Source organism: Equus caballus, chromosome 15 (genome assembly GCF_041296265.1).
Source record: "Equus caballus isolate H_3958 breed thoroughbred chromosome 15, TB-T2T, whole genome shotgun sequence".
Lineage (NCBI taxonomy): Eukaryota > Metazoa > Chordata > Mammalia > Perissodactyla > Equidae > Equus > Equus caballus.
In genome coordinates this window covers 4,081,754-4,102,795 of record NC_091698.1, presented here as the reverse complement: position 1 = coordinate 4,102,795, position 21,042 = coordinate 4,081,754, and positions in this window count along the sequence as shown.

Below are 21,042 nucleotides of genomic sequence, written 5' to 3'. Positions count from 1 at the left end.
TGTGTCTGGCGAGTCGAGCAGGTGGCTCCGGCATGCTCGGCAGGTGCTTCCGGCGTCTCCGGCACGTGGTTCTGGTGTGTCTGAGAGCTGGTTCCGGCATGTCCGGCAGATGATTCCGGAGTTTTCCGCCAAGTGGTTCTGGCATACCCGGCTGGTGATTTGGGCATGTCAGGTAGGTGGCTCCGGCGTGCTCGGCAGGTTGTTCAGACGGGTCTGGCAGGTGTTTTCCGTCTGTTCTGGGTGTGGTTCCAGCATCTCATGCACATGGTTCTGGCACGTCTGAGATGTGGTTCCGGCCGGCCCGACAGGTGTTTCCACAGTGTCCGCCAAGTGGTACTGGCGTAGTTGGCAGGTGATTTTGGCATGACCGGCAGGTGGTTCCAGCAAGCCCGGCAGGTGATTCCGAAGTGTTCCCCAACTGGTTGTGGCGTAGCCGGCAGGTGATTTTTGCGTGTCCGGCAGGTGGTTCTGGCGAGTCGAGCAGGTGGTTCCGGCGTGCTCGGCAGGTGCTTCCGGGGTCATTGGCACGTGGTTCTGGCATATCTGAGAGGTGGTTCCGGCATGCCCGGCAGGTGATTCCGGAGTGTTCGCCAAGTGTTTCCGGCGTAGCCGGCAGGTGATTTTGCATGTCCAGCGGTCGTTCCGGCGGGTCGAGCCGGTGGTTCCGGCGTGTCCGGCAGGTGGTTCCGGTCTGTCCGGCAGGTGGTTCTGTGGTGTCCGGCACGAGGTTCAGTCTGAGAGGCTGTGCCGGCATGCCCCTCACGTGATTCCGGCTTGTCCCCGAAGTGGTGCTGGTGTAGCGGGCAGGTGATTTTGGCGTGTCCGGCAGGTGGTTCAGGCGAGTTGAGCAGGTGGTTGCGACGTGCTCGGCAGGTGCTTCCGGCGTCTCCGGCACGTGTTTCTGGCACATCTGACTGGTGGTTCCGGCATGCCCAAAAGTTGATTCCGGTCTGTCCGGTAGGTGGTTCCGGCGTGCACGGCACGTGGTTCTGGTACGTGTCAGAGGTGGTTGCGTATGCCCAACAGGTGATTCCGGACTGTCCGCCACGTGCTTCTGGCACGTCTGAGACGTGGTTCCAACATGCCCGGCAGGTCATTTCGGAGAGTCGTCCAAGTGGTTCTGGCGTAGCCCGCAGGTGATTTTGGCGTGTCCGGCAGGTGGTTCCGCCGTGCTCGGCAGGTGGTTCAGGCATGGCCGTCACGTGGTTCCAGTCTGTCCAGGACGTGTTTCCAGCTTCTCCGGCAGGTGGTTCTGGTACGTCTGAGAGGTGGTTCCGCCATGGCTGGCAGGTGATCCCGGACTGTCCCCCAGGTGGTTCTGGCATAGCCAGCAGTTGATATTGGCCTGTCCGGCAGGTGGTTCCAGCGAGTCGAACAGGTGGCTCCGGCGTTCTTGGCAGGTGGTTCCGGTCTGTCCGGTAGGTGTTTCCGGCGTGTCTGGCACGTGCTTCCGGCACGTCTGAGAGGTGGTTCCGTCATGCGCGGCAGGTGATTCCGGAGTGTCCGCCAGGTGGTTCTGGCGTACCCAGCAGGTGATTTTGGCGTGTCCGGCAGGTGTTTCTGGCGAGTCGAGCAGGTGGCTCCGGCATGCTCGGCAGGTGCTTCCGGCGTCTCCGGCACTTGGTTCTGGTGTGTCTGAGAGCTGGTTCCGGCATGTCCGGCAGATGATTCCGGAGTGTCCGCCAAGTGGTTCTGGCATACCCAGCAGGTGATTTTGGCGTGTCAGGGAGGTGGTAGCGGCGAGTCGAGCAGGTGGTTCCGGCGTGCTCAGCAGGTGGTTCAGGCGGTTCTGGCAGGTGGTATCCGTCTGTTCGGGGTGTGGTTCCAGCATCTCATGAACACGTTTCTGGCAAGTCTGAGATGTGGTTCCAGCCGGCCCGACAGGTGTTTCCGCAGTGTCCGCCAAGCGGTTCTGGCGTAGTTGGCAGGTGATTTTGGCATGACTGGCAGGTGGTTCCAGCAAGCCTGGCAGGTGATTCCAAAGTGTTCACCAACTGGTTGTGGCGTAGCCGGCAGGTGATTTTTGCGTGATCGGCAGGTGGTTCTGGCGAGTCGAGCAGGTGGTTCCGGCGTGCTCGGCTGGTGCTTCCGGGGTCATTGGCACGGGGTTCTGGCATGTCTGAGAGGTGGTTCCTGCATGCCCGGCAAGTGATTCCGGAGTGTTCGCCAAGTGGTTCTGGCATAGTCGGCAGGTGATTTTGGCATGTCCGGCAGGTGGTTCAGGCGAGTTGAGCAGGTGGTTCCAACGTGCTTGGCAGGTGCTTCCGGCGTCTCCGGCACGTGTTTCTGGCACATCTGACAGGTGGTTCCGGCATGCCCGAAAGGTGATTCCGGTCTGTCCGGTAGGTGGTTCCAGCCGGCACGGCATGTGGTTCTGGTACGTCTCAGAGGTGGTTGCGCATGCCCAACAGGTGATTCCGGACTGTCCGCCACATGGTTCTGGCACGTCTGAGAGGTGGTTCCGGCATGCCTGGCAGGTCATCCCAGAGAGTCCTCCAAGTGGTTCTGGCATAACACGCAGGTGATTTTGGCGTGTCAGGCAGGTTGTTCCGTTGTGCTTGGCAGGTGGTTCAGGCTTGGCCGGCAGGTGGTTCCAGACTGTCCAGGACGTGTTTCCAGCTTCTCCGGCAGGTGGTTCTGGTACGTCTGAGAGGTGGTTCCGCCATGGCTGGCAGGTGATTCCGGACCGTCCCCCAGGTGGTTCTGGCATAGCCAGCAGTTGATATTGGCCTGTCCGGCAGGTGGTTCCAGCGAGTCGAACAGGTGGCTCCGGCGTGCTCGGCAGGTGGTTCCGGTCTGTCCGGTAGGTCATTCCGGCGTGTCCGGCACGTGCTTCCTGCACGTCTGAGAGGTGGTTCCGGCATGCGCGACAGGTGGTTTCGGAGTGTCCGCCAGGTGGTTCTGGCGTACCCGGCAGGTGATTTTGGCATGTCCGGCAGGTGTGTCTGGCGAGTCGAGCAGGTGGCTCCGGCATGCTCGGCAGGTGCTTCCGGCGTCTCCGGCACGTGGTTCTGGTGTGTCTGAGAGCTGGTTCCGGCATGTCCGGCAGATGATTCCGGAGTTTTCCGCCAAGTGGTTCTGGCATACCCGGCTGGTGATTTGGGCATGTCAGGTAGGTGGCTCCGGCGTGCTCGGCAGGTTGTTCAGACGGGTCTGGCAGGTGTTTTCCGTCTGTTCTGGGTGTGGTTCCAGCATCTCATGCACATGGTTCTGGCACGTCTGAGATGTGGTTCCGGCCGGCCCGACAGGTGTTTCCACAGTGTCCGCCAAGTGGTACTGGCGTAGTTGGCAGGTGATTTTGGCATGACCGGCAGGTGGTTCCAGCAAGCCCGGCAGGTGATTCCGAAGTGTTCCCCAACTGGTTGTGGCGTAGCCGGCAGGTGATTTTTGCGTGTCCGGCAGGTGGTTCTGGCGAGTCGAGCAGGTGGTTCCGGCGTGCTCGGCAGGTGCTTCCGGGGTCATTGGCACGTGGTTCTGGCATATCTGAGAGGTGGTTCCGGCATGCCCGGCAGGTGATTCCGGAGTGTTCGCCAAGTGTTTCCGGCGTAGCCGGCAGGTGATTTTGCATGTCCAGCGGTCGTTCCGGCGGGTCGAGCCGGTGGTTCCGGCGTGTCCGGCAGGTGGTTCCGGTCTGTCCGGCAGGTGGTTCTGTGGTGTCCGGCACGAGGTTCAGTCTGAGAGGCTGTGCCGGCATGCCCCTCACGTGATTCCGGCTTGTCCCCGAAGTGGTGCTGGTGTAGCGGGCAGGTGATTTTGGCGTGTCCGGCAGGTGGTTCAGGCGAGTTGAGCAGGTGGTTGCGACGTGCTCGGCAGGTGCTTCCGGCGTCTCCGGCACGTGTTTCTGGCACATCTGACTGGTGGTTCCGGCATGCCCAAAAGTTGATTCCGGTCTGTCCGGTAGGTGGTTCCGGCGTGCACGGCACGTGGTTCTGGTACGTGTCAGAGGTGGTTGCGTATGCCCAACAGGTGATTCCGGACTGTCCGCCACGTGCTTCTGGCACGTCTGAGACGTGGTTCCAACATGCCCGGCAGGTCATTTCGGAGAGTCGTCCAAGTGGTTCTGGCGTAGCCCGCAGGTGATTTTGGCGTGTCCGGCAGGTGGTTCCGCCGTGCTCGGCAGGTGGTTCAGGCATGGCCGTCACGTGGTTCCAGTCTGTCCAGGACGTGTTTCCAGCTTCTCCGGCAGGTGGTTCTGGTACGTCTGAGAGGTGGTTCCGCCATGGCTGGCAGGTGATCCCGGACTGTCCCCCAGGTGGTTCTGGCATAGCCAGCAGTTGATATTGGCCTGTCCGGCAGGTGGTTCCAGCGAGTCGAACAGGTGGCTCCGGCGTTCTTGGCAGGTGGTTCCGGTCTGTCCGGTAGGTGTTTCCGGCGTGTCTGGCACGTGCTTCCGGCACGTCTGAGAGGTGGTTCCGTCATGCGCGGCAGGTGATTCCGGAGTGTCCGCCAGGTGGTTCTGGCGTACCCAGCAGGTGATTTTGGCGTGTCCGGCAGGTGTTTCTGGCGAGTCGAGCAGGTGGCTCCGGCATGCTCGGCAGGTGCTTCCGGCGTCTCCGGCACTTGGTTCTGGTGTGTCTGAGAGCTGGTTCCGGCATGTCTGGCAGATGATTCCGGAGTGTCCGCCAAGTGGTTCTGGCATACCCGGCTGGTGATTTGGGCATGTCAGGTAGGTGGCTCCGGCGTGCTCGGCAGGTTGTTCAGACGGGTCTGGCAGGTGTTTTCCGTCTGTTCTGGGTGTGGTTCCAGCATCTCATGCACATGGTTCTGGCACGTCTGAGATGTGGTTCCGGCCGGCCCGACAGGTGTTTCCACAGTGTCCGCCAAGTGGTACTGGCGTAGTTGGCAGGTGATTTTGGCATGACCGGCAGGTGGTTCCAGCAAGCCCGGCAGGTGATTCCGAAGTGTTCCCCAACTGGTTGTGGCGTAGCCGGCAGGTGATTTTTGCGTGTCCGGCAGGTGGTTCTGGCGAGTCGAGCAGGTGGTTCCGGCGTGCTCGGCAGGTGCTTCCGGGGTCATTGGCACGTGGTTCTGGCATATCTGAGAGGTGGTTCCGGCATGCCCGGCAGGTGATTCCGGAGTGTTCGCCAAGTGTTTCCGGCGTAGCCGGCAGGTGATTTTGCATGTCCAGCGGTCGTTCCGGCGGGTCGAGCCGGTGGTTCCGGCGTGTCCGGCAGGTGGTTCCGGTCTGTCCGGCAGGTGGTTCTGTGGTGTCCGGCACGAGGTTCAGTCTGAGAGGCTGTGCCGGCATGCCCCTCACGTGATTCCGGCTTGTCCCCGAAGTGGTGCTGGTGTAGCGGGCAGGTGATTTTGGCGTGTCCGGCAGGTGGTACAGGCGAGTTGAGCAGGTGGTTGCGACGTGCTCGGCAGGTGCTTCCGGCGTCTCCGGCACGTGTTTCTGGCACATCTGACTGGTGGTTCCGGCATGCCCAAAAGTTGATTCCGGTCTGTCCGGTAGGTGGTTCCGGCGTGCACGGCACGTGGTTCTGGTACGTGTCAGAGGTGGTTGCGTATGCCCAACAGGTGATTCCGGACTGTCCGCCACGTGCTTCTGGCACGTCTGAGACGTGGTTCCAACATGCCCGGCAGGTCATTTCGGAGAGTCGTCCAAGTGGTTCTGGCGTAGCCCGCAGGTGATTTTGGCATGTCCGGCAGGTGGTTCCGCCGTGCTCGGCAGGTGGTTCTGGCATGGCCGTCACGTGGTTCCAGTCTGTCCAGGACGTGTTTCCAGCTTCTCCGGCAGGTGGTTCTGGTACGTCTGAGAGGTGGTTCCGCCATGGCTGGCAGGTGATCCCGGACTGTCCCCCAGGTGGTTCTGGCATAGCCAGCAGTTGATATTGGCCTGTCCGGCAGGTGGTTCCAGCGAGTCGAACAGGTGGCTCCGGCGTTCTTGGCAGGTGGTTCCGGTCTGTCCGGTAGGTGTTTCCGGCGTGTCTGGCACGTGCTTCCGGCACGTCTGAGAGGTGGTTCCGTCATGCGCGGCAGGTGATTCCGGAGTGTCCACCAGGTGGTTCTGGCGTACCCAGCAGGTGATTTTGGCGTGTCCGGCAGGTGTTTCTGGCGAGTCGAGCAGGTGGCTCCGGCATGCTCGGCAGGTGCTTCCGGCGTCTCCGGCACTTGGTTCTGGTGTGTCTGAGAGCTGGTTCCGGCATGTCCGGCAGATGATTCCGGAGTGTCCGCCAAGTGGTTCTGGCATACCCAGCAGGTGATTTTGGCGTGTCAGGGAGGTGGTACCGGTGAGTCGAGCAGGTGGTTCCGGCGTGCTCAGCAGGTGGTTCAGGCGGTTCTGGCAGGTGGTATCCGTCTGTTCGGGGTGTGGTTCCAGCATCTCATGAACACGTTTCTGGCAAGTCTGAGATGTGGTTCCAGCCGGCCCGACAGGTGTTTCCGCAGTGTCCGCCAAGCGGTTCTGGCGTAGTTGGCAGGTGATTTTGGCATGACTGGCAGGTGGTTCCAGCAAGCCTGGCAGGTGATTCCAAAGTGTTCACCAACTGGTTGTGGCGTAGCCGGCAGGTGATTTTTGCGTGATCGGCAGGTGGTTCTGGCGAGTCGAGCAGGTGGTTCCGGCGTGCTCGGCTGGTGCTTCCGGGGTCATTGGCACGGGGTTCTGGCATGTCTGAGAGGTGGTTCCTGCATGCCCGGCAAGTGATTCCGGAGTGTTCGCCAAGTGGTTCTGGCATAGTCGGCAGGTGATTTTGGCATGTCCGGCAGGTGCTTCAGGCGAGTTGAGCAGGTGGTTCCAACGTGCTTGGCAGGTGCTTCCGGCGTCTCCGGCACGTGTTTCTGGCACATCTGACAGGTGGTTCCGGCATGCCCGAAAGGTGATTCCGGTCTGTCCGGTAGGTGGTTCCAGCCGGCACGGCATGTGGTTCTGGTACGTCTCAGAGGTGGTTGCGCATGCCCAACAGGTGATTCCGGACTGTCCGCCACATGGTTCTGGCACGTCTGAGAGGTGGTTCCGGCATGCCCGGCAGGTCATCCCAGAGAGTCCTCCAAGTGGTTCTGGCATAACACGCAGGTGATTTTGGCGTGTCAGGCAGGTTGTTCCGTTGTGCTTGGCAGGTGGTTCAGGCTTGGCCGGCAGGTGGTTCCAGACTGTCCAGGACGTGTTTCCAGCTTCTCCGGCAGGTGGTTCTGGTACGTCTGAGAGGTGGTTCCGCCATGGCTGGCAGGTGATTCCGGACCGTCCCCCAGGTGGTTCTGGCATAGCCAGCAGTTGATATTGGCCTGTCCGGCAGGTGGTTCCAGCGAGTCGAACAGGTGGCTCCGGCGTGCTCGGCAGGTGGTTCCGGTCTGTCCGGTAGGTCATTCCGGCGTGTCCGGCACGTGCTTCCTGCACGTCTGAGAGGTGGTTCCGGCATGCGCGACAGGTGGTTTCGGAGTGTCCGCCAGGTGGTTCTGGCGTACCCGGCAGGTGATTTTGGCGTGTCCGGCAGGTGTGTCTGGCGAGTCGAGCAGGTGGCTCCGGCATGCTCGGCAGGTGCTTCCGGCGTCTCCGGCACGTGGTTCTGGTGTGTCTGAGAGCTGGTTCCGGCATGTCCGGCAGATGATTCCGGAGTTTTCCGCCAAGTGGTTCTGGCATACCCGGCTGGTGATTTGGGCATGTCAGGTAGGTGGCTCCGGCGTGCTCGGCAGGTTGTTCAGACGGGTCTGGCAGGTGTTTTCCGTCTGTTCTGGGTGTGGTTCCAGCATCTCATGCACATGGTTCTGGCACGTCTGAGATGTGGTTCCGGCCGGCCCGACAGGTGTTTCCACAGTGTCCGCCAAGTGGTACTGGCGTAGTTGGCAGGTGATTTTGGCATGACCGGCAGGTGGTTCCAGCAAGCCCGGCAGGTGATTCCGAAGTGTTCCCCAACTGGTTGTGGCGTAGCCGGCAGGTGATTTTTGCGTGTCCGGCAGGTGGTTCTGGCGAGTCGAGCAGGTGGTTCCGGCGTGCTCGGCAGGTGCTTCCGGGGTCATTGGCACGTGGTTCTGGCATATCTGAGAGGTGGTTCCGGCATGCCCGGCAGGTGATTCCGGAGTGTTCGCCAAGTGTTTCCGGCGTAGCCGGCAGGTGATTTTGCATGTCCAGCGGTCGTTCCGGCGGGTCGAGCCGGTGGTTCCGGCGTGTCCGGCAGGTGGTTCCGGTCTGTCCGGCAGGTGGTTCTGTGGTGTCCGGCACGAGGTTCAGTCTGAGAGGCTGTGCCGGCATGCCCCTCACGTGATTCCGGCTTGTCCCCGAAGTGGTGCTGGTGTAGCGGGCAGGTGATTTTGGCGTGTCCGGCAGGTGGTTCAGGCGAGTTGAGCAGGTGGTTGCGACGTGCTCGGCAGGTGCTTCCGGCGTCTCCGGCACGTGTTTCTGGCACATCTGACTGGTGGTTCCGGCATGCCCAAAAGTTGATTCCGGTCTGTCCGGTAGGTGGTTCCGGCGTGCACGGCACGTGGTTCTGGTACGTGTCAGAGGTGGTTGCGTATGCCCAACAGGTGATTCCGGACTGTCCGCCACGTGCTTCTGGCACGTCTGAGACGTGGTTCCAACATGCCCGGCAGGTCATTTCGGAGAGTCGTCCAAGTGGTTCTGGCGTAGCCCGCAGGTGATTTTGGCGTGTCCGGCAGGTGGTTCCGCCGTGCTCGGCAGGTGGTTCAGGCATGGCCGTCACGTGGTTCCAGTCTGTCCAGGACGTGTTTCCAGCTTCTCCGGCAGGTGGTTCTGGTACGTCTGAGAGGTGGTTCCGCCATGGCTGGCAGGTGATCCCGGACTGTCCCCCAGGTGGTTCTGGCATAGCCAGCAGTTGATATTGGCCTGTCCGGCAGGTGGTTCCAGCGAGTCGAACAGGTGGCTCCGGCGTTCTTGGCAGGTGGTTCCGGTCTGTCCGGTAGGTGTTTCCGGCGTGTCTGGCACGTGCTTCCGGCACGTCTGAGAGGTGGTTCCGTCATGCGCGGCAGGTGATTCCGGAGTGTCCGCCAGGTGGTTCTGGCGTACCCAGCAGGTGATTTTGGCGTGTCCGGCAGGTGTTTCTGGCGAGTCGAGCAGGTGGCTCCGGCATGCTCGGCAGGTGCTTCCGGCGTCTCCGGCACTTGGTTCTGGTGTGTCTGAGAGCTGGTTCCGGCATGTCCGGCAGATGATTCCGGAGTGTCCGCCAAGTGGTTCTGGCATACCCGGCTGGTGATTTGGGCATGTCAGGTAGGTGGCTCCGGCGTGCTCGGCAGGTTGTTCAGACGGGTCTGGCAGGTGTTTTCCGTCTGTTCTGGGTGTGGTTCCAGCATCTCATGCACATGGTTCTGGCACGTCTGAGATGTGGTTCCGGCCGGCCCGACAGGTGTTTCCACAGTGTCCGCCAAGTGGTACTGGCGTAGTTGGCAGGTGATTTTGGCATGACCGGCAGGTGGTTCCAGCAAGCCCGGCAGGTGATTCCGAAGTGTTCCCCAACTGGTTGTGGCGTAGCCGGCAGGTGATTTTTGCGTGTCCGGCAGGTGGTTCTGGCGAGTCGAGCAGGTGGTTCCGGCGTGCTCGGCAGGTGCTTCCGGGGTCATTGGCACGTGGTTCTGGCATATCTGAGAGGTGGTTCCGGCATGCCCGGCAGGTGATTCCGGAGTGTTCGCCAAGTGTTTCCGGCGTAGCCGGCAGGTGATTTTGCATGTCCAGCGGTCGTTCCGGCGGGTCGAGCCGGTGGTTCCGGCGTGTCCGGCAGGTGGTTCCGGTCTGTCCGGCAGGTGGTTCTGTGGTGTCCGGCACGAGGTTCAGTCTGAGAGGCTGTGCCGGCATGCCCCTCACGTGATTCCGGCTTGTCCCCGAAGTGGTGCTGGTGTAGCGGGCAGGTGATTTTGGCGTGTCCGGCAGGTGGTACAGGCGAGTTGAGCAGGTGGTTGCGACGTGCTCGGCAGGTGCTTCCGGCGTCTCCGGCACGTGTTTCTGGCACATCTGACTGGTGGTTCCGGCATGCCCAAAAGTTGATTCCGGTCTGTCCGGTAGGTGGTTCCGGCGTGCACGGCACGTGGTTCTGGTACGTGTCAGAGGTGGTTGCGTATGCCCAACAGGTGATTCCGGACTGTCCGCCACGTGCTTCTGGCACGTCTGAGACGTGGTTCCAACATGCCCGGCAGGTCATTTCGGAGAGTCGTCCAAGTGGTTCTGGCGTAGCCCGCAGGTGATTTTGGCGTGTCCGGCAGGTGGTTCCGCCGTGCTCGGCAGGTGGTTCAGGCATGGCCGTCACGTGGTTCCAGTCTGTCCAGGACGTGTTTCCAGCTTCTCCGGCAGGTGGTTCTGGTACGTCTGAGAGGTGGTTCCGCCATGGCTGGCAGGTGATCCCGGACTGTCCCCCAGGTGGTTCTGGCATAGCCAGCAGTTGATATTGGCCTGTCCGGCAGGTGGTTCCAGCGAGTCGAACAGGTGGCTCCGGCGTTCTTGGCAGGTGGTTCCGGTCTGTCCGGTAGGTGTTTCCGGCGTGTCTGGCACGTGCTTCCGGCACGTCTGAGAGGTGGTTCCGTCATGCGCGGCAGGTGATTCCGGAGTGTCCACCAGGTGGTTCTGGCGTACCCAGCAGGTGATTTTGGCGTGTCCGGCAGGTGTTTCTGGCGAGTCGAGCAGGTGGCTCCGGCATGCTCGGCAGGTGCTTCCGGCGTCTCCGGCACTTGGTTCTGGTGTGTCTGAGAGCTGGTTCCGGCATGTCCGGCAGATGATTCCGGAGTGTCCGCCAAGTGGTTCTGGCATACCCAGCAGGTGATTTTGGCGTGTCAGGGAGGTGGTACCGGTGAGTCGAGCAGGTGGTTCCGGCGTGCTCAGCAGGTGGTTCAGGCGGTTCTGGCAGGTGGTATCCGTCTGTTCGGGGTGTGGTTCCAGCATCTCATGAACACGTTTCTGGCAAGTCTGAGATGTGGTTCCAGCCGGCCCGACAGGTGTTTCCGCAGTGTCCGCCAAGCGGTTCTGGCGTAGTTGGCAGGTGATTTTGGCATGACTGGCAGGTGGTTCCAGCAAGCCTGGCAGGTGATTCCAAAGTGTTCACCAACTGGTTGTGGCGTAGCCGGCAGGTGATTTTTGCGTGATCGGCAGGTGGTTCTGGCGAGTCGAGCAGGTGGTTCCGGCGTGCTCGGCTGGTGCTTCCGGGGTCATTGGCACGGGGTTCTGGCATGTCTGAGAGGTGGTTCCTGCATGCCCGGCAAGTGATTCCGGAGTGTTCGCCAAGTGGTTCTGGCATAGTCGGCAGGTGATTTTGGCATGTCCGGCAGGTGCTTCAGGCGAGTTGAGCAGGTGGTTCCAACGTGCTTGGCAGGTGCTTCCGGCGTCTCCGGCACGTGTTTCTGGCACATCTGACAGGTGGTTCCGGCATGCCCGAAAGGTGATTCCGGTCTGTCCGGTAGGTGGTTCCAGCCGGCACGGCATGTGGTTCTGGTACGTCTCAGAGGTGGTTGCGCATGCCCAACAGGTGATTCCGGACTGTCCGCCACATGGTTCTGGCACGTCTGAGAGGTGGTTCCGGCATGCCCGGCAGGTCATCCCAGAGAGTCCTCCAAGTGGTTCTGGCATAACACGCAGGTGATTTTGGCGTGTCAGGCAGGTTGTTCCGTTGTGCTTGGCAGGTGGTTCAGGCTTGGCCGGCAGGTGGTTCCAGACTGTCCAGGACGTGTTTCCAGCTTCTCCGGCAGGTGGTTCTGGTACGTCTGAGAGGTGGTTCCGCCATGGCTGGCAGGTGATTCCGGACCGTCCCCCAGGTGGTTCTGGCATAGCCAGCAGTTGATATTGGCCTGTCCGGCAGGTGGTTCCAGCGAGTCGAACAGGTGGCTCCGGCGTGCTCGGCAGGTGGTTCCGGTCTGTCCGGTAGGTCATTCCGGCGTGTCCGGCACGTGCTTCCTGCACGTCTGAGAGGTGGTTCCGGCATGCGCGACAGGTGGTTTCGGAGTGTCCGCCAGGTGGTTCTGGCGTACCCGGCAGGTGATTTTGGCGTGTCCGGCAGGTGTGTCTGGCGAGTCGAGCAGGTGGCTCCGGCATGCTCGGCAGGTGCTTCCGGCGTCTCCGGCACGTGGTTCTGGTGTGTCTGAGAGCTGGTTCCGGCATGTCCGGCAGATGATTCCGGAGTTTTCCGCCAAGTGGTTCTGGCATACCCGGCTGGTGATTTGGGCATGTCAGGTAGGTGGCTCCGGCGTGCTCGGCAGGTTGTTCAGACGGGTCTGGCAGGTGTTTTCCGTCTGTTCTGGGTGTGGTTCCAGCATCTCATGCACATGGTTCTGGCACGTCTGAGATGTGGTTCCGGCCGGCCCGACAGGTGTTTCCACAGTGTCCGCCAAGTGGTACTGGCGTAGTTGGCAGGTGATTTTGGCATGACCGGCAGGTGGTTCCAGCAAGCCCGGCAGGTGATTCCGAAGTGTTCCCCAACTGGTTGTGGCGTAGCCGGCAGGTGATTTTTGCGTGTCCGGCAGGTGGTTCTGGCGAGTCGAGCAGGTGGTTCCGGCGTGCTCGGCAGGTGCTTCCGGGGTCATTGGCACGTGGTTCTGGCATATCTGAGAGGTGGTTCCGGCATGCCCGGCAGGTGATTCCGGAGTGTTCGCCAAGTGTTTCCGGCGTAGCCGGCAGGTGATTTTGCATGTCCAGCGGTCGTTCCGGCGGGTCGAGCCGGTGGTTCCGGCGTGTCCGGCAGGTGGTTCCGGTCTGTCCGGCAGGTGGTTCTGTGGTGTCCGGCACGAGGTTCAGTCTGAGAGGCTGTGCCGGCATGCCCCTCACGTGATTCCGGCTTGTCCCCGAAGTGGTGCTGGTGTAGCGGGCAGGTGATTTTGGCGTGTCCGGCAGGTGGTTCAGGCGAGTTGAGCAGGTGGTTGCGACGTGCTCGGCAGGTGCTTCCGGCGTCTCCGGCACGTGTTTCTGGCACATCTGACTGGTGGTTCCGGCATGCCCAAAAGTTGATTCCGGTCTGTCCGGTAGGTGGTTCCGGCGTGCACGGCACGTGGTTCTGGTACGTGTCAGAGGTGGTTGCGTATGCCCAACAGGTGATTCCGGACTGTCCGCCACGTGCTTCTGGCACGTCTGAGACGTGGTTCCAACATGCCCGGCAGGTCATTTCGGAGAGTCGTCCAAGTGGTTCTGGCGTAGCCCGCAGGTGATTTTGGCGTGTCCGGCAGGTGGTTCCGCCGTGCTCGGCAGGTGGTTCAGGCATGGCCGTCACGTGGTTCCAGTCTGTCCAGGACGTGTTTCCAGCTTCTCCGGCAGGTGGTTCTGGTACGTCTGAGAGGTGGTTCCGCCATGGCTGGCAGGTGATCCCGGACTGTCCCCCAGGTGGTTCTGGCATAGCCAGCAGTTGATATTGGCCTGTCCGGCAGGTGGTTCCAGCGAGTCGAACAGGTGGCTCCGGCGTTCTTGGCAGGTGGTTCCGGTCTGTCCGGTAGGTGTTTCCGGCGTGTCTGGCACGTGCTTCCGGCACGTCTGAGAGGTGGTTCCGTCATGCGCGGCAGGTGATTCCGGAGTGTCCGCCAGGTGGTTCTGGCGTACCCAGCAGGTGATTTTGGCGTGTCCGGCAGGTGTTTCTGGCGAGTCGAGCAGGTGGCTCCGGCATGCTCGGCAGGTGCTTCCGGCGTCTCCGGCACTTGGTTCTGGTGTGTCTGAGAGCTGGTTCCGGCATGTCCGGCAGATGATTCCGGAGTGTCCGCCAAGTGGTTCTGGCATACCCGGCTGGTGATTTGGGCATGTCAGGTAGGTGGCTCCGGCGTGCTCGGCAGGTTGTTCAGACGGGTCTGGCAGGTGTTTTCCGTCTGTTCTGGGTGTGGTTCCAGCATCTCATGCACATGGTTCTGGCACGTCTGAGATGTGGTTCCGGCCGGCCCGACAGGTGTTTCCACAGTGTCCGCCAAGTGGTACTGGCGTAGTTGGCAGGTGATTTTGGCATGACCGGCAGGTGGTTCCAGCAAGCCCGGCAGGTGATTCCGAAGTGTTCCCCAACTGGTTGTGGCGTAGCCGGCAGGTGATTTTTGCGTGTCCGGCAGGTGGTTCTGGCGAGTCGAGCAGGTGGTTCCGGCGTGCTCGGCAGGTGCTTCCGGGGTCATTGGCACGTGGTTCTGGCATATCTGAGAGGTGGTTCCGGCATGCCCGGCAGGTGATTCCGGAGTGTTCGCCAAGTGTTTCCGGCGTAGCCGGCAGGTGATTTTGCATGTCCAGCGGTCGTTCCGGCGGGTCGAGCCGGTGGTTCCGGCGTGTCCGGCAGGTGGTTCCGGTCTGTCCGGCAGGTGGTTCTGTGGTGTCCGGCACGAGGTTCAGTCTGAGAGGCTGTGCCGGCATGCCCCTCACGTGATTCCGGCTTGTCCCCGAAGTGGTGCTGGTGTAGCGGGCAGGTGATTTTGGCGTGTCCGGCAGGTGGTACAGGCGAGTTGAGCAGGTGGTTGCGACGTGCTCGGCAGGTGCTTCCGGCGTCTCCGGCACGTGTTTCTGGCACATCTGACTGGTGGTTCCGGCATGCCCAAAAGTTGATTCCGGTCTGTCCGGTAGGTGGTTCCGGCGTGCACGGCACGTGGTTCTGGTACGTGTCAGAGGTGGTTGCGTATGCCCAACAGGTGATTCCGGACTGTCCGCCACGTGCTTCTGGCACGTCTGAGACGTGGTTCCAACATGCCCGGCAGGTCATTTCGGAGAGTCGTCCAAGTGGTTCTGGCGTAGCCCGCAGGTGATTTTGGCGTGTCCGGCAGGTGGTTCCGCCGTGCTCGGCAGGTGGTTCAGGCATGGCCGTCACGTGGTTCCAGTCTGTCCAGGACGTGTTTCCAGCTTCTCCGGCAGGTGGTTCTGGTACGTCTGAGAGGTGGTTCCGCCATGGCTGGCAGGTGATCCCGGACTGTCCCCCAGGTGGTTCTGGCATAGCCAGCAGTTGATATTGGCCTGTCCGGCAGGTGGTTCCAGCGAGTCGAACAGGTGGCTCCGGCGTTCTTGGCAGGTGGTTCCGGTCTGTCCGGTAGGTGTTTCCGGCGTGTCTGGCACGTGCTTCCGGCACGTCTGAGAGGTGGTTCCGTCATGCGCGGCAGGTGATTCCGGAGTGTCCGCCAGGTGGTTCTGGCGTACCCAGCAGGTGATTTTGGCGTGTCCGGCAGGTGTTTCTGGCGAGTCGAGCAGGTGGCTCCGGCATGCTCGGCAGGTGCTTCCGGCGTCTCCGGCACTTGGTTCTGGTGTGTCTGAGAGCTGGTTCCGGCATGTCCGGCAGATGATTCCGGAGTGTCCGCCAAGTGGTTCTGGCATACCCAGCAGGTGATTTTGGCGTGTCAGGGAGGTGGTACCGGTGAGTCGAGCAGGTGGTTCCGGCGTGCTCAGCAGGTGGTTCAGGCGGTTCTGGCAGGTGGTATCCGTCTGTTCGGGCTGTGGTTCCAGCATCTCATGAACACGTTTCTGGCAAGTCTGAGATGTGGTTCCAGCCGGCCCGACAGGTGTTTCCGCAGTGTCCGCCAAGCGGTTCTGGCGTAGTTGGCAGGTGATTTTGGCATGACTGGCAGGTGGTTCCAGCAAGCCTGGCAGGAGATTCCAAAGTGTTCACCAACTGGTTGTGGCGTAGCCGGCAGGTGATTTTTGCGTGATCGGCAGGTGGTTCTGGCGAGTCGAGCAGGTGGTTCCGGCGTGCTCGGCTGGTGCTTCCGGGGTCATTGGCACGGGGTTCTGGCATGTCTGAGAGGTGGTTCCTGCATGCCCGGCAAGTGATTCCGGAGTGTTCGCCAAGTGGTTCTGGCATAGTCGGCAGGTGATTTTGGCATGTCCGGCAGGTGGTTCAGGCGAGTTGAGCAGGTGGTTCCAACGTGCTTGGCAGGTGCTTCCGGCGTCTCCGGCACGTGTTTCTGGCACATCTGACAGGTGGTTCCGGCATGCCCGAAAGGTGATTCCGGTCTGTCCGGTAGGTGGTTCCAGCCGGCATGGCATGTGGTTCTGGTACGTCTCAGAGGTGGTTGCGCATGCCCAACAGGTGATTCCGGACTGTCCGCCACATGGTTCTGGCACGTCTGAGAGGTGGTTCCGGCATGCCCGGCAGGTCATCCCAGAGAGTCCTCCAAGTGGTTCTGGCATAACACGCAGGTGATTTTGGCGTGTCAGGCAGGTTGTTCCGTTGTGCTTGGCAGGTGGTTCAGGCTTGGCCGGCAGGTGGTTCCAGACTGTCCAGGACGTGTTTCCAGCTTCTCCGGCAGGTGGTTCTGGTACGTCTGAGAGGTGGTTCCGCCATGGCTGGCAGGTGATTCCGGACCGTCCCCCAGGTGGTTCTGGCATAGCCAGCAGTTGATATTGGCCTGTCCGGCAGGTGGTTCCAGCGAGTCGAACAGGTGGCTCCGGCGTGCTCGGCAGGTGGTTCCGGTCTGTCTGGTAGGTCATTCCGGCGTGTCCGGCACGTGCTTCCTGCACGTCTGAGAGGTGGTTCCGGCATGCGCGACAGGTGGTTTCGGAGTGTCCGCCAGTTGGTTCTGGCGTACCCGGCAGGTGATTTTGGCGTGTCCGGCAGGTGTTTCTGGCGAGTCGAGCAGGTGGCTCCGGCATGCTCGGCAGGTGCTTCCGGCGACTCCGGCACGTGGTTCTGGTGTGTCTGAGAGCTGGTTCCGGCATGTCCGGCAGATGATTCCGGAGTTTTCCGCCAAGTGGTTCTGGCATACCCGGCTGGTGATTTGGGCATGTCAGGTAGGTGGCTCCGGCGTGCTCGGCAGGTTGTTCAGACGGGTCTGGCAGGTGTTTTCCGTCTGTTCTGGGTGTGGTTCCAGCATCTCATGCACATGGTTCTGGCACGTCTGAGATGTGGTTCCGGCCGGCCCGACAGGTGTTTCCACAGTGTCCGCCAAGTGGTACTGGCGTAGTTGGCAGGTGATTTTGGCATGACCGGCAGGTGGTTCCAGCAAGCCCGGCAGGTGATTCCGAAGTGTTCCCCAACTGGTTGTGGCGTAGCCGGCAGGTGATTTTTGCGTGTCCGGCAGGTGGTTCTGGCGAGTCGAGCAGGTGGTTCCGGCGTGCTCGGCAGGTGCTTCCGGGGTCATTGGCACGTGGTTCTGGCATATCTGAGAGGTGGTTCCGGCATGCCCGGCAGGTGATTCCGGAGTGTTCGCCAAGTGTTTCCGGCGTAGCCGGCAGGTGATTTTGCATGTCCAGCGGTCGTTCCGGCGGGTCGAGCCGGTGGTTCCGGCGTGTCCGGCAGGTGGTTCCGGTCTGTCCGGCAGGTGGTTCTGTGGTGTCCGGCACGAGGTTCAGTCTGAGAGGCTGTGCCGGCATGCCCCTCACGTGATTCCGGCTTGTCCCCGAAGTGGTGCTGGTGTAGCGGGCAGGTGATTTTGGCGTGTCCGGCAGGTGGTTCAGGCGAGTTGAGCAGGTGGTTGCGACGTGCTCGGCAGGTGCTTCCGGCGTCTCCGGCACGTGTTTCTGGCACATCTGACTGGTGGTTCTGGCATGCCCAAAAGTTGATTCCGGTCTGTCCGGTAGGTGGTTCCGGCGTGCACGGCACGTGGTTCTGGTACGTGTCAGAGGTGGTTGCGTATGCCCAACAGGTGATTCCGGACTGTCCGCCACGTGCTTCTGGCACGTCTGAGAGGTGGTTCCAACATGCCCGGCAGGTCATTTCGGAGAGTCGTCCAAGTGGTTCTGGCGTAGCCCGCAGGTGATTTTGGCGTGTCCGGCAGGTGGTTCCGCCGTGCTCGGCAGGTGGTTCAGGCATGGCCGTCACGTGGTTCCAGTCTGTCCAGGACGTGTTTCCAGCTTCTCCGGCAGGTGGTTCTTGTACGTCTGAGAGGTGGTTCCGCCATGGCTGGCAGGTGATCCCGGACTGTCCCCCAGGTGGTTCTGGCATAGCCAGCAGTTGATATTGGCCTGTCCGGCAGGTGGTTCCAGCGAGTCGAACAGGTGGCTCCGGCGTTCTTGGCAGGTGGTTCCGGTCTGTCCGGTAGGTGTTTCCGGCGTGTCTGGCACGTGCTTCCGGCACGTCTGAGAGGTGGTTCCGTCATGCGCGGCAGGTGATTCCGGAGTGTCCGCCAGGTGGTTCTGGCGTACCCAGCAGGTGATTTTGGCGTGTCCGGCAGGTGTTTCTGGCGAGTCGAGCAGGTGGCTCCGGCATGCTCGGCAGGTGCTTCCGGCGTCTCCGGCACTTGGTTCTGGTGTGTCTGAGAGCTGGTTCCGGCATGTCCGGCAGATGATTCCGGAGTGTCCGCCAAGTGGTTCTGGCATACCCAGCAGGTGATTTTGGCGTGTCAGGCAGGTTGTTCCGTTGTGCTTGGCAGGTGGTTCAGGCTTGGCCGGCAGGTGGTTCCAGACTGTCCAGGACGTGTTTCCAGCTTCTCCGGCAGGTGGTTCTGGTACGTCTGAGAGGTGGTTCCGCCATGGCTGGCAGGTGATTCCGGACCGTCCCCCAGGTGGTTCTGGCATAGCCAGCATTTGATATTGGCCTGTCCGGCAGGTGGTTCCAGAGAGTCGAACAGGTGGCTCCGGCGTACTCGGCAGGTGGTTCCGGTCTGTCCGGTAGGTCATTCCGGCGTGTCCGGCACGTGCTTCCTGCACGTCTGAGAGGTGGTTCCGGCATGCGCGACAGGTGGTTTCGGAGTGTCCGCCAGGTGGTTCTGGCGTACCCGGCAGGTGATTTTGGCGTGTCCGGCAGGTGTTTCTGGCGAGTCGAGCAGGTGGCTCCGGCATGCTCGGCAGGTGCTTCCGGAGTCTCCGGCACGTGGTTCTGGTGTGTCTGAGAGCTGGTTCCGGCATGTCCGGCAGATGATTCCGGAGTGTCCGCCAAGTGGTTCTGGCATACCCGGCTGGTGATTTGGGCATGTCAGGTAGGTGGCTCCGGCGTGCTCGGCAGGTTGTTCAGACTGGTCTGGCAGGTGTTTTCCGTCTGTTCTGGGTGTGGTTCCAGCATCTCATGCACATGGTTCTGGCACGTCTGAGATGTGGTTCCGGCCGGCCCGACAGGTGTTTCCACAGTGTCCGCCAAGTGGTACTGGCGTGGTTGGCAGGTGATTTTGGCATGACTGGCAGGTTGTTCCAGCAAGCCCGGCAGGTGATTCCGAAGTGTTCCCCAACTGGTTGTGGCGTAGCCGGCAGGTGATTTTTGCGTGTCCGGCAGGTGGTTCTGGCGAGTCGAGCAGGTGGTTCCGGCGTGCTCGGCAGGTGCTTCCGGGGTCATTGGCACGTGGTTCTGGCATATCTGAGAGGTGGTTCCGGCATGCCCGGCAGGTGATTCCGGAGTGTTCGCCAAGTGTTTCCGGCGTAGCCGGCAGGTGATTTTGCATGTCCAGCGGTCGTTCCGGCGGGTCGAGCCGGTGGTTCCGGCATGTCCGGCAGGTGGTTCCGGTCTGTCCGGCAGGTGGTTCTGTGGTGTCCGGCACGAGGTTCAGTCTGAGAGGCTGTGCCGGCATGCCCCTCACGTGATTCCGGCTTGTCCCCGAAGTGGTGCTGGTGTAGCGGGCAGGTGATTTTGGCGTGTCCGGCAGGTGGTTCAGGCGAGTTGAGCAGGTGGTTGCGACGTGCTCGGCAGGTGCTTCCGGCGTCTCCGGCACGTGTTTCTGGCACATCTGACTGGTGGTTCCGGCATGCCCAAAAGTTGATTCCGGTCTGTCCGGTAGGTGGTTCCAGCGTGCACGGCACGTGGTTCTGGTACGTGTCAGAGGTGGTTGCGTATGCCCAACAGGTGATTCCGGACTGTCCGCCACGTGCTTCTGGCACGTCTGAGAGGTGGTTCCAACATGCCCGGCAGGTCATTTCGGAGAGTCGTCCAAGTGGTTCTGGCATAGCCCGCAGGTGATTTTGGCGTGTCCGGCAGGTGGTTCCGCCGTGCTCTGCAGGTGGTTCCGGCATGCCCGGCAGGTCATCCCAGAGAGTCCTCCAAGTGGTTCTGGCATAACACGCAGGTGATTTTGGCGTGTCAGGCAGGTTGTTCCGTTGTGCTTGGCAGGTGGTTCAGGCTTGGCAGGCAGGTGGTTCCAGACTGTCCAGGACGTGTTTCCAGCTTCTCCGGCAGGTGGTTCTGGTACGTCTGAGAGGTGGTTCCGCCATGGCTGGCAGGTGATTCCGGACCGTCCCCCAGGTGGTTCTGGCATAGCCAGCAGTTGATATTGGCCTGTCCGGCAGGTGGTTCCAGCGAGTCGAACAGGTGGCTCCGGCGTACTCGGCAGGTGGTTCTGGTCTGTCCGGTAGGTCATTCCAGCGTGTCCGGCACGTGCTTCCTGCACGTCTGAGAGGTGGTTCCGGCATGCGCGACAGGTGGTTTCGGAGTGTCCGCCAGGTGGTTCTGGCGTACCCGGCAGGTGATTTTGGCGTGTCCGGCAGGTGGTTCTGGGGAGTCGAGCAGGTGGCTCTGGCATGCTCGGCAGGTGCTTCCGGCGTCTCCGGCACGTGGTTCTGGTGTGTCTGAGAGCTGGTTCCGGCATGTCCGGCAGATGATTCCGGAGTGTCCGCCAAGTGGTTCTGGCATACCCGGCTGGTGATTTGGGCATGTCAGGTAGGTGGCTCCGGCGTGCTCGGCAGGTTGTTCAGACTGGTCTGGCAGGTGTTTTCCGTCTGTTCTGGGTGTGGTTCCAGCATCTCATGCACATGGTTCTGGCACGTCTGAGATGTGGTTCCGGCCGGCCCGACAGGTGTTTCCACAGTGTCCGCCAAGTGGTACTGGCGTAGTTGGCAGGTGATTTTGGCATGACCGGCAGGTGGTTCCAGCAAGCCCGGCAGGTGATTCCGAAGTGTTCCCCAACTGGTTGTGGCGTAGCCGGCAGGCGATTTTTGCGTGTCCGGCAGGTGGTTCTGGCGAGTCGAGCAGGTGGTTCCGGCGTGCTCGGCAGGTGCTTCCGGGGTCATTGGCACGTGGTTCTGGCATATCTGAGAGGTGGTTCCGGCATGCCCGGCAGGTGATTCCGGAGTGTTCGCCAAGTGTTTCCGGCGTAGCCGGCCGGTGATTTTGCATGTCCAGCGGTCGTTCCGGCGGGTCGAGCCGGTGGTTCTGGCGTGTCCGGCAGGTGGTTCCGGTCTGTCCGGCAGGTGGTTCTGTGGTGTCCGGCACGAGGTTCAGTCTGAGAGGCTGTGCCGGCATGCCCCTCACGTGATTCCGGCTTGTCCCCGAAGTGGTGCTGGTGTAGCGGGCAGGTGATTTTGGCGTGTCCGGCAGG